Here is a 12,022-nt window from a genome sequence, read left to right as displayed (position 1 = left end):
CTGAGCCACCCAGGCGCCCCATACTCACTTTTTTTTTTTTTTAAAGATTTTATTTATTTATTCATGAGAGACAGAGAGAGAGAGGCAGAGGGAGAAGCAGGCTCCCAAGGAGCAGAGAGCCCAATGCGGGACTCGATCCCAGGACCCTGGGATCATGACCTGAGCCGAAGGCAGACGCTTAACCATCTGAGCCACCCAGGCGCCCGCCCCATACTCACTCTTAATAACAATATCCTAGGGGCGCCTGGGTGGCTCAGTCGTTGAGCGTCTGCCTTCGGCTCAGGTCATGATTCCAGGTCCTGGGATCGAGCCCCGCATCGGGCTCCCTGCTCTGCGGGAAGCCTGCTTCTCCCTCTCCCACTCCCCCTGCTTGTGTTCCCTCTCTTGCTGTGTCTCTCTCTCTGTCAAATAAATAAATAAAATCTTTAAAAAAAAAAAATAACAATATCCTATGTCATTGTTTTAAACTCCCAAGGATAGCCATAGTCAAGCCACTGTGTTTTTATAAGGTTAAGAAAACCCTTTTATTTATAAAGGCTGAAATGACTGTATGCTAATTTGAACAGCTGGTTGTACAAGAAATGACTTGAAAATTCTCTTTTTGATGTCCTCTAAGAGTTGGATTCCAATATATGTGCCTTGTTCTTTCTACAGACTTCTAACTTCAGACTGGAGTTGAGGAGAAATATGGCTTACAGTTTCCCTCAAATCATTCTTGGGCTCCATTCTTGGGCCATAATTGAAAGAGAAAATGAAGAACTAAGACCCACATGTTAGAAAGGTTCTACTTTTTTGTTGCTGTGGTTGAGGGGAATGAGGAAGGGACTGGCAACAATCATTCTAGACTCCCTTCAAAATAATCTGAAAAGTTAAACGACTCCCATTGTCGAGTCCATTAAGACCTGCACTCTAGCTGACAGAGAATATGTCATTACACATTTACATTTAGTGATGTGCAATTTTCAATTATCTTGGGCTAATACTGAGATTAATTTTTCAAGGCCCTAGAGTGTTACATGCTTTTTACATGTTTTTGGTGGGTGGGAGATGTCTCTATGCAGTTTCTCATAAGAGACTAGGAAAACAGTTGAAAACAGAGAAGTTAAAAGTTTTTATTGCAATATATTAACCAAAACTATCATGAATAAATGCCACATGATCTGAATAAATCTGAAAAAATGATATAGGTATTAAGTATTATATAACTAATTATTTGTCAGATCCTCAATCTTTATATATTTGTCAAAATTTTAGTTTTATTTTCATTGCTCTATCTCTACAAACAATGGTTTAGGCCAAAGTTGCCTCAGCTTTTACAAAGCACACTTACACATTAGAGTTTCCTTAATTAACATTAAAGCTATTTTAGTAATGGACTACATAAAAGTTCAATTACATCTGTCACTCTTCACATGCATTTAAGGCAAACAATAATAACCAGCCTATGACCTCATCCCTCAAGTTATTTTCAAGCAGCCAACAGAAGAGTCCATTCTGACATTTAAGATTAATTTAAGGTACATAAAAGGGGGGGTGGGAAGAATAACTTGCATTCCACTCCAGTGGTTTTTTACAGTTGGCTTAGGAAATAGCTCCAGTGCCATTCTCTGAAAGCCATTAAATTCAGAGTACCCTGTGCACCTGGCCAAGGACTCATCTCAATCTCTAGCTGAATGGGTCCTCCTTCTGCCATTAGGTGCTGATTAAGTTAAAAGTATTACAGTTTTGTGATACGAAAATAAAGTTGGAGGAAAACAAACACAGAGAAAACTACTTTTCAGTCAACTGTTGGCCTTAAATATGTTTAAAACAACCTTGTCAACAGCCACCTTCTCTAAAGAAAGCCTTAAAAAAACCAAAAAACAGAAAAAAACAAAAACAAAAATTGATCTCATCTGCTTTTCCTTGCTGTAGACTTTCAACATGGTGGGTAGAAAAAGCTGTGGATACTAATTATCTTGATATTTATTTTCTTGGCATACACAAATATGTTTCAGATAACGGAACTCATTAAAAAACAAATTTCCAACAAATTATTCTAATGGCAATTTTTAAATTTTTGTTATTGATTTTAAGAAAGGAAAAAAAAACCCCTCAGAAAATGCAAACAAATGAGGGAAAATAAAAATAAATAAATAAATAAAAAACCCACGTAAGTCCAAACCCACCCAGAGCTTCAAAGTGGTTTCATGGGAACAGTATTTTGTCAGGCTTATATATTTTAGTAGGTGTTAAAACAGAAACAAGACAAACTTCTCTGTAAAATTCTGTCAAGGGCCCTGACCAATATGTAAACAAAACCTATTATTTTTCTATAGTTTTTAATACATATGTGACTTTACTTCTGAAACCCATTTATCTGATAAGAAATCTATATTTTAAACTCTCCCCATATTGACTCATTATTAATAAAGGTCTCCATTATTCTTTGTACCCACAAAAGCCAGAAAATCTGCCAGAGGAAGCATCACAATTGGCAGAGGTTGCATAAAGAGTGAGTGGTGTGATTATTTTTCACAATGCTTAAATTTTCATTTTGTTGGTTATTCCTGGGCTCACACCCGTTCCAAAAATTTATCGGTCATTATTAACTGTTTTCAAGGGACTCTTTTCAAATTGTGTGACTCTCAAACAAATTGGTTCAACAAATATAAAAAACACACCTTTTGATTTACTTTCAATCTCCTCTCCATCACAGAGATAGTCATCAAACTAAGACTTGTTACTAGAAGACCTGAAATTTTCCTGTTCATGATTCTGTTTGGATTTTTCCAGCCAGGTGTATTTTTTGCTGTTGTTACTATGTGCCACCATAAAACTTGGGCACAGTGTTCAATAACAGAAATAACATGAACTTAAAAAAAATTGCTATGTCTTGTTGTTTAGCCCTACTTACACAGGGCTGCCTTATATAAAGGTTAAACAGTTAAAGAACTAAGTGGGCATGAATAAAGTAAATGTTTTATTTAATATAGGCTCTGCTCCTTTCTTAACCACTTTTTTGAGGATCTTAGCATTAATGTGATCATGTAAGTTACAATGGCTTTCCTGAAAACATACTGTCTGACATCAGTTCCTAGTAAGGCTACAGGGTAATAAGCCTTTATCTTTCTTAGAAAAAACTATAGACACAAGGTTTTTTGTTTTTTTTTTAACCTTTGTTTCACTGGTTGTGCTGTACGTTCAGGCTGATTTATTTAACATCCCTCTGATGATTAATTATAATATCTAAATAACATTCTCAGGGGGTGAATCAGTCAAACCTCTGAAAGCTTATAAATGGGACAAAAATGTTTTTAGAATAAAATTCAGGTCAAGGGTAGTATTAAAGAAAGGAAAATATAGGGTTTAATCAATTCTAGTGTTGTTATAATTCAGAAGTATGATAGAGATTTTTTTTTTTTAAGATTTTTATTTATTTATTTATTTGAGAGAGAGAGAATGAGAGACAGCATGAGAGGGGGGAGGGTCAGAGGGAGAAGCAGACTCCCCGCCGAGCAGGGAGCCCGATGCGGCACTCGATCCAGGGACTCCAGGATCATAACCTGAGCCGAAGGCAGTCGCCCAACCAACTGAGCCACCCAGGTGCCCCGATAGAGATTTTTTGAAGTAAACTAATGATACCCAGTACTTTTTTGTTTTTTTTTTTAAGATTTTATTTATTTACTTGACAGAGAGAGAGACAGAGAGAGAGGGAACACAAGCAGGGAGAGTGGGAGAGGGAGAAGCAGACTTCCTGCTGAGCAGGGAGCCCCACGCGAGGCTCAATCCCAGGACCCTAGGATCATGACCAGAGCCGAAGGCAGATGCTTAACCACTGAGCCACCCAGGTGCCCCCCAATACTTTTTTGTTTTTTAAAAGATTTTATGTATTTATTTCAGAGAGAGAGAGAGAGACAGAGAACGTAAGCATGAGTGAGGGGGTAGATGGGTCGGTGGGTGGGTGGCAGAGGGAGAAGCAGGCTCCCCGCTGAGCAGAGAGCCCAGGACCCTGGGATCATGACCTGAGCCGAAGGTAGACGCTTAACAGACTGAGCCACCCAGGCGCCCCATGCCCAGTACTTTTTGATAGCATAAAAAGTGGCTTTTAAGGCCAGAGGAGCTTAGACCAATAGTCTATAAACATTTTTGATATATGTATATATTACTTATGCAAACAGTAAAATGTACAAATACAAATTAAAAAGGATAAAATAAAGCTAAAATTTAAAAAATTTTAAAAATTCTTCATTTTAAATGTCTTACTAAGTATGATGGCTTTTGTGCTATTAGTGAATATTTCAAGGCACATAACACACTTGTCCTTGATTAAAAGTAATAATTTCTAAATTTGTTGGCTGACTTCTATAGGCATGTACTGGGAACAGGTAAAATGTCAATGGTGCAACTTTTTTACTGTCTCTTGTGACTGCACTATTACCTCTATCTTCCTTCTATTGTTTCTTTATAGGAAACTTTTAAAGCCATCTGTGTGTTTTGTGAGGGTTAGTTTAGTTAAAACTAGGAATTATAAATCTGATTAATGGGGCATGGAAAAACACAATACATTGCAAAAGACCCACTGTGAACCCCTTTTGCATTGTGGAATTCCCGCTGTTCCCCTAGCCTATTTTTGTACTCCATGAGATGTGATTTTCAGACATGTGGCCTGAGGGAGTGCCAATCAGACTGATGGTAGTAAACTACATCCTCCATATGTGTACAGTCATATAAATTGTGTATGTATGCACTACCATAATGTTATATGCCTAAAATACACAAAAAAGAAAATAACAAAGATGAAAATAAATATAAATAGAAGATCTAAAAAAAAAAAATAAAGTTCTATTATTTTAGTCCCATTCTGATGGTGGAGACCACTGGTGTAGACCATGAGGCTACACTTCAAGGGGTATAAATATACCTTATTCCCAAAAGGTATGGTTAGCAGACCAATTCAATGCAGGACTGTTAGGTAAGATATCAGAAAAAAAGCTATTTCTACAAAGATGCAGACTCGGGGGCGCCTGGGTGGCTCAGTCGCTGGGCGTCTGCCTTAGCCTCAGGTCATAATCCCGGGGTCCTGGGATGGAGCCCCACATCAGGCTCCCTGCTCAGCAGGAAGCCTGCTTTTCCCTTTCCCACTCCCCCTGCTTGTGTTCCCTCTCCGTCAAACAAACAAACAAACAAACAAACAAATAAATAAATAAAAAGATGCAGACTGGATGTCTCTTTTTTGCTCAGATTTCTAATAGTCATTTATAAAGAGGGACTTTTAGAATCTAAACCTCAAGAGACTGAAATGAAACCCTGTGCCCTCAGTTAGAACATAATTATATTTCAAATGAATATCAGAGTATTCAGAATTTTTTTGATGTAGGATCACTGTGTGTAAATCAATAAATCAGATTTATCCTCTGACTCCAGAGAATTCTTCTATCAACTGAGATTTGGCCCAGGAGGATAGGAGTAGAGAGCCCTATTATTAAATGGAAAATGGTCTCTTATAGACTCAAGCCAACAGATTCTTCTGCTGAAGAGACTGAATTTTACAGCGAAGTAGTACTAGTAGGATATATATATTCAGGGATAAAATTAAAGACCCTCCCACCCCACTCCCCCTTTGCATGCTGACATTGTCTTCTATACATAGGAGGTGATGACAACATGGTGGAAGTTCAGTAAGAAGACGGGACGGGACTAGCAATTCCCTTTCTTAATTTTTTGTTGTTTTTAACTTTTTTTTTTTTTTTTTAATAAACTCTACGCCCAACACGGGGCTTGAACTTATGACTCCAAGATCAAGAGTCGCATGCTCTACTGACTAAGCCAGCCAGGCTCCCCACGAATTCCCTTTCTTGATAACAGTCTTATAAATAATTTTCTGTTTCCAGAAATGTGCACATTTTAGTAAAACACTACAGCATTAAGTCGTGCCCCCCAACCCACGCAGTGATCTAAACAGGCTTAACGGTTAGTATTTTAATGAGTTGTCATTTCCTGTCTGATAAAGATTCTCACAGTATTTAACCACCAGTTTCCCTGGGGCCCAACCAATACTAGAGCTCTATTCATAGTGACTCAGAATGGATCTCAGACTCCAGGCCTGATTCAACAATGATAGATTGCCCTCCAAATGAAACTGTCTTTCCTCATAAGGTAGACTGCTCTGGAGAAGGGAGGAAGGGGGGAATGTAGTTTATCACGCAATCTTCCTTTAGAAGCCAAAGGCCATCATGCTGACTCCCATTAATATTTATAGCTTTCCAGTCCTCAGAGATTAGAGAAAGAAAAAAAGAGAGAAACAAACTGATTAACCCAGGAATATGACAAGGAAATGAACTGGTGCTAACTGCATTTACTAGGTTATATTTAACCTAGTAAAAATGGGATCCCGTAATTCTGTATGACTGGAATGAAAGGGTTATTAATTTTCCCACGTAATTGAATGGAGAATCTGAATCTTTGAAGCTAATATTACAAGAAAAAACTGTTAACTGATGTATTCTACTTGCTTTTGGCTCTGAAATGTGTTAGCCCACCCAAACCAAATTCCTTTATATCTTAGGATCTTGGAAGAGTACCCCAACATAAAATCAATCAAAGTTAAGCACTACACTAAAAAATCTAGGGCTTTTTCAGATATAAAAGTTTGGGCTGATAATTTCTGGCACTGTCTAAAATCCGTTGTGATTCAACCTCAGGATTTGGAATTAAAACATATTGAATTTCGTTCACATCTGTGTCCCTTTCAAATGATTAAAACCTCTTTTGTACTCAAGTTCGTCCACTGTGTGCTCAATGGTATTATAAACACATGACACCATCAGTTTCTTAGCGGCCGGGTAGAAGGAAGACCGCTGCTTTATCCTGAGAAACATCAGGTGTATTGCTGCTATTGGCTCACAGCATATTTCCATCACAGGCGTCTTTCAAAAAAAGAATTTGCAACTGTCCTTGCTTTTGAACATTTAGAACTGTTTTCTATCAGAAGCATAATGGAGGTAAAATCTCCTTATAGTAATTAATAGCTACTCTCTGAATTATGTGATCATTAAAGGGACGTTTTTGAAAACAAAACCTCAAATCAGAATGTAGACTTGAGCAGCAGGAGCCAAACAGGCGTTTATGTGAATGAAGCCAGAGCTAAAGGAGTGGTCTATAAGCACCAAGTAAAAGTGATTGGCTGCCAAAACAAAACCCTGTAAAAAATCAACTGATTTCAGTTCTAGAAAATGGCAAACTGGTGGCAGCTTTGTACAGTGACAAATCTATGGCTGGCTTGAAGATCCACTGAGTTCTAAGGATGAAATCAGCAACAGGGAACCACAGACCCAAAGTCAAGAATAAAGAAGAGTTTGTAGAATTTTAAATTGAAGGTGAAATGGCATAAAAACTTACTGAGCTTCAGTCATTCAAAGTGGCATGATGGTGAGTGGATAAAAAAATGATAGTACTGATTGGAATTCAATCTCAGAACAATGTAACTATTCCAATATTAGGCAGAAAATCACTAAACGCAGTAGATAACTAAGAAAAAAGTCAAGATCGGGCGCCTGGGTGGCTCAGTTGGTTAAGCGACTGCCTTCAGCTCAGGTCATGATCCTGGAGTCCCTGAATCGAGTCCTGCATCGGGCTACCTGCTCAGCAGGGAGTCTGCTTCTCCCCCTCCCGCTCCCCCGTCTTGTGCTCTTTCTCTCTCTCAAATAAATAAATAAAATCTTTAAAAAAAAAAAAAAAAGAAAAGAAAAAAGTCAAGATCTTTGTCCTTAATGAACTTAATCTAGAAGGGTGATGAGAGGGAAAAAAATGCACTGAAATCTACAGTACAAAGGCCAGTACGTTTCTCCCTCAAAGTAACACCTGCAGTAGCTAGTTACAGCTGCACAAGGTGAATACACGTGTGAACAAGGAGTGGACAGAATTTCTGCTGACTCCTTATCAAATTCACACAGTAGCCATTTGACACTAGTGCTGTTGTCCAAATCTACAACTTCAAGTAGATTACCTCACTGCTTTCTTTTCTTTTCTTTAAGATTTTATTTATTTGACAGAGACACAGTGAGAGAGGCAACACAAGCAGGGGGAGTGGGAGAGGGAGAAGCAGGCTTCCTGCGGAGCAGGGAGCCCAATGTGGGGCTCGATCCCAGGACCCTAGGATCATGACCTGAGCCGAAGGCAGACGCTTAACGACTGAGCCACCCAGCCGCCCCTACCTCACTGCTTTCAATAGCACTCCCTCAATTCCTCTTTTCTACTTCAAAAGATCTTGGAATCTTTACTCCAGTTTTGAAGGAAGAAGTGGTTAAGAAAATAATCAATCCACTTAGGCTTTTGATCTTATCTCTTGGATCCTATCTCCATCTCTTGCATTTATATGAATTTAACTTCTGTGTGTTTCAGTTTCCCCATCTACACAGATAGCACCTTATAGGTTTTGTTATGCATATTCAATAAAAATGTATGTAAAGCATCTGGCACAGCAGGTTCTTACCAAATGCTAATTTCCAACCCACATCCTTCCTTTTTTTCATTTCTATTTTCCATCTCTAGTTCTTTACTAGAGTCTTTCCCTCAGCCTAAAAATACACAGAGGTCTCTCTTAATAATGAATGAATTCATTTAATCAACAAATATTTACGAACACTTAAAATATGTCAGGCATGACCCTGACCTGCCTTTTCCTTTAACCAACAATTCTATGTAATACAATATAATTCAGTTTTAGTTTTCATCATTCTACAGAAATGTTCTAATTATGGTCAGTAGTAACTTCCTAATACAATGACAATTTCTCATACAGTCAAACTTCTTTATCCTTTAGCTATGTTGCCTCCCAATATCTATAACAAAAATATAGAAGAGTTAAGTGTCAAAAGAGAAGATAACAAATTACAGGAAAAGGACATGAAAAGGAAGGAGTTTTCCACCTAAACTGCAGAAGATTATGTTAAAGTCAGTGTATACAACTGAGTCTCAGCAGCTGGGGTATTAAAACTTATTGTATCCTTTTTTCAGTTAATACAAATATTTGTATTCACACTTCCATAACTTCTTCTGATTATTTTATAGTGATCAAAGACAAAGAGAATCAAATACATTAACCATTTTATATTTTAAAATGAAAGAATAGATTTTCTTTCTGTAGAAGAAAAAGTCCAGGCCAACATAGCTCATTCTGCCCACTTGTTATAGAGTAAGGAACAAGAAACATTGTTAAGATTCAAGAACTTAATTACTCACTGGTTAAAATGATCTCTCTTGCCACAGGCAAGTCCGACTCTGAGGTCAAACATCAAGTTAACTCAGAAATAGGAGACAGCAAAGGGCACGGAACATTCTGTATCTGGTAAAAAGTCCCTGCTCCAGCCAACCCCCTCTCCCAAGTTCAATGATTCAGTTATGGAAACTTTCCTGTGTGGTAAAACTAGGGACTTTGTCTTCCAATAAGACCCTGGCAACCTGACAATGAGCCAATGTTCTGCATATGGTTCGTTAAGAGTCATATGCTTAATGTTAATTTCTGGGAATTCTCATCCTCTATTTTGTGAGAATACTGGAACATGTCATTTTAATCATGATTTTAATGTTAGACTTGGTCATGGTCTTTAAGAAATATGTCCAGGTCTCTCTCATTGGAGAAAGTCTAAAATTAAATAAAAATTAATTTTAAATCTTACTTAAAAAAAAAAAAAGACTGAAACAAATGTAATGCCTTTGAAGCTCTGAAGTTCTCTCTTTCTTTGGTTCTGTCCCCTGACTTATTCAACCTAAGATACCAAATAGTGAAAAACTCTCTTACATGCCGAATCTTTTTTTCAGAACCTTTTCTCTATCCCCCTGCCAAACATACCATAAACCAAAAGGCTTTTTCTAAGGCTATTACCTGTATTCTAACATCTCTCAGAATGTAAAACTGATTCATTACATCTGTTCAGATTTCCATACATAACTAGCCAAACACTTTGATTTAGGAAAAGATAACAGAGATACCTTCCCCTAAACCTAATGACAATAGCGAACTTTCCAGAACTGTCGAAGAAATAAATCTACTAATTACTATTTCTAGTTGAGGGAAGGGAACTATTTACTCATAAAATTACAGTAAATTTTGAAGGTAGGGTTTATATTCTCTCTGGGACCTTAAGACTGTCATAGAATGACATACTGTACTAAAAATACCAAAGGCCAAGGGTATACTTAGGGTGTCATATTATGCTGGGCCACTCTCTACTTACATTAAGACAAGAAGCCCTTTGGAAAGGAGTATTTCCTTCAGTCATCAGTATAGCAGTCATACCTCGGTAAAATTAATATTAAACCGCACCACCAGAGATGTAATGGTCAACACTAACTCACTGCCAGGGGTGGGGTGATGGTGGTGAGCAGTTTGGCCTGGCAGGCCACAGGCATACCCGTGGTGAGAATTTGCCCAAATTTGGTCCTAGACAAAATTATCTTGTCTTATCAAAATTAAGTTATCAAAACTGAGCGTTATCTTGCTTATGTCCAATCTCTCTTTTATTCTCTTTTCCGTCTTGTGTTGTCCCCTTCAACATAGTCTTAGGCTCTTTACTATGTGCTTACCTATCCTGCACTAAGAAATGCCCATGAATGGGGCGCCTGGGTGGCTCAGTCAGTTAAGTGTCTGCCTTCGGCTCAGGTCATGATCCCAGGGTCCTGGGATCGAGTTCTGCATCAGGCTCCCTGCTCAGTGGGGAGTCTGCTTCTCCCTATCCCTCTGCCCCTCTCCCCTGCTTGTGCTCTCTCTCACACATGAGTGCTCGCTCTCAAATAAATAAAATCTTAAAAAAAAAAAATGCCCATGAAGCAATGATCAAAACAGTAAAAACATGGAAACATTCCAAATGTTCAACAATGAGAAGTGGATAATTACCCAATGGAATAATACATAGCAGCCAACATGAATAATATGCAGCAACACACAATATTAGCAATATAATAAATGAAAAGTCTGAAATGATTACATATGATACCCCTTTTTTAAATAAAGATTTTATTTATTTGTTTGTCAGAGAGAGAGAGAAGTTAAATAACTGGTCTGGGGCAGAGTTCATATTCAAATCTTAATTTGTTTTGTTCAAAGGCTGTACACTCTTTTCATAGTCCACTCCCTAGCTCTCCTTTACTATTGGGGTTCATTTTTCATTCTTCCTTTTCTTAGTATCTCATCGTTTTAAATTTCAATTGTTGCTGACTTTTTGGTCTTGTCTTTTGATTTTTTTCTCTCTAATGGCAATTCACCACTCCCTTAATTGTGGGTACATAGTTTTAAATATCCTTCAAAGGGCTGTATTCCAAACTTTACTAGTTTAGTTTGATCAACTGCTAAATCATTTACAGTTTAATAGTGTAAAGAGACAATTAACAATCAAAGGATAACGTTATTATAGCAAGCTATAGGCATTATTTTCAGTTCAACTCAACAACGGGTCTAGGGAATCAATTTAATTATTCTCTTTTCTGAAATAAATTGCAAAACTATTTATTATGATATGTAATAATAAATTTACATCTACTAAAAATTCATTCTCTTTGTTTAACTTAATTTTCAGTCTAGGCTTAGTGAAACTATTAATTATCATTTGAATAGTTGTATTTAAAGGCATTTCCTACTTCAAAATGTAGGAAAACAAATCATATCAAGCTCAACTGGAGAATCCGATTAAAGATAATGTTATTCCTGACAAATATGAAAAATATACACACTGGCGTCTGGTAATAAAGAATCACTATCATCTGCTAAGTCTGATTATTTATACTGTTTAATACACTGTCTAGAAAAGAAATTGATGAGGTAATCCATGTAGACAACACTGGGTAAAAGATGAGGATATCAGGACATCCCAGTATCTATCTCCTGAAAACAATTTTAAAAATATGATATCACCCATTTAATCCAATAAAAATTGGATTCTAGCAGGTCTTGATTATCTTAGAATAACTTTATGCAAAACCATCTTTAAGAAGGAAGAATGAGGGGCCCCTGGGTAGGCTCAGTTGGTTGAGCGTCTGCCTTAGG

At 37.5% G+C, this 12,022-nt stretch overlaps 1 protein-coding gene across 5 annotated transcripts in view; it reads right to left on the bottom strand.

Annotated features, from left to right (window-relative positions):
• Positions 1–12,022, bottom strand: part of VMP1 (vacuole membrane protein 1) — a 120,721-nt gene that overhangs the window by 4,288 nt on the left and 104,411 nt on the right. The window lies entirely within an intron of this gene.

Source organism: Leptonychotes weddellii, chromosome 15 (genome assembly GCF_054177405.1).
Source record: "Leptonychotes weddellii isolate Sample4059 chromosome 15, ASM5417740v2, whole genome shotgun sequence".
In the NCBI taxonomy this organism is placed as follows: Eukaryota; Metazoa; Chordata; class Mammalia; order Carnivora; family Phocidae; genus Leptonychotes; species Leptonychotes weddellii.
This window is presented reverse-complemented; position numbering and strand designations above follow the sequence as displayed.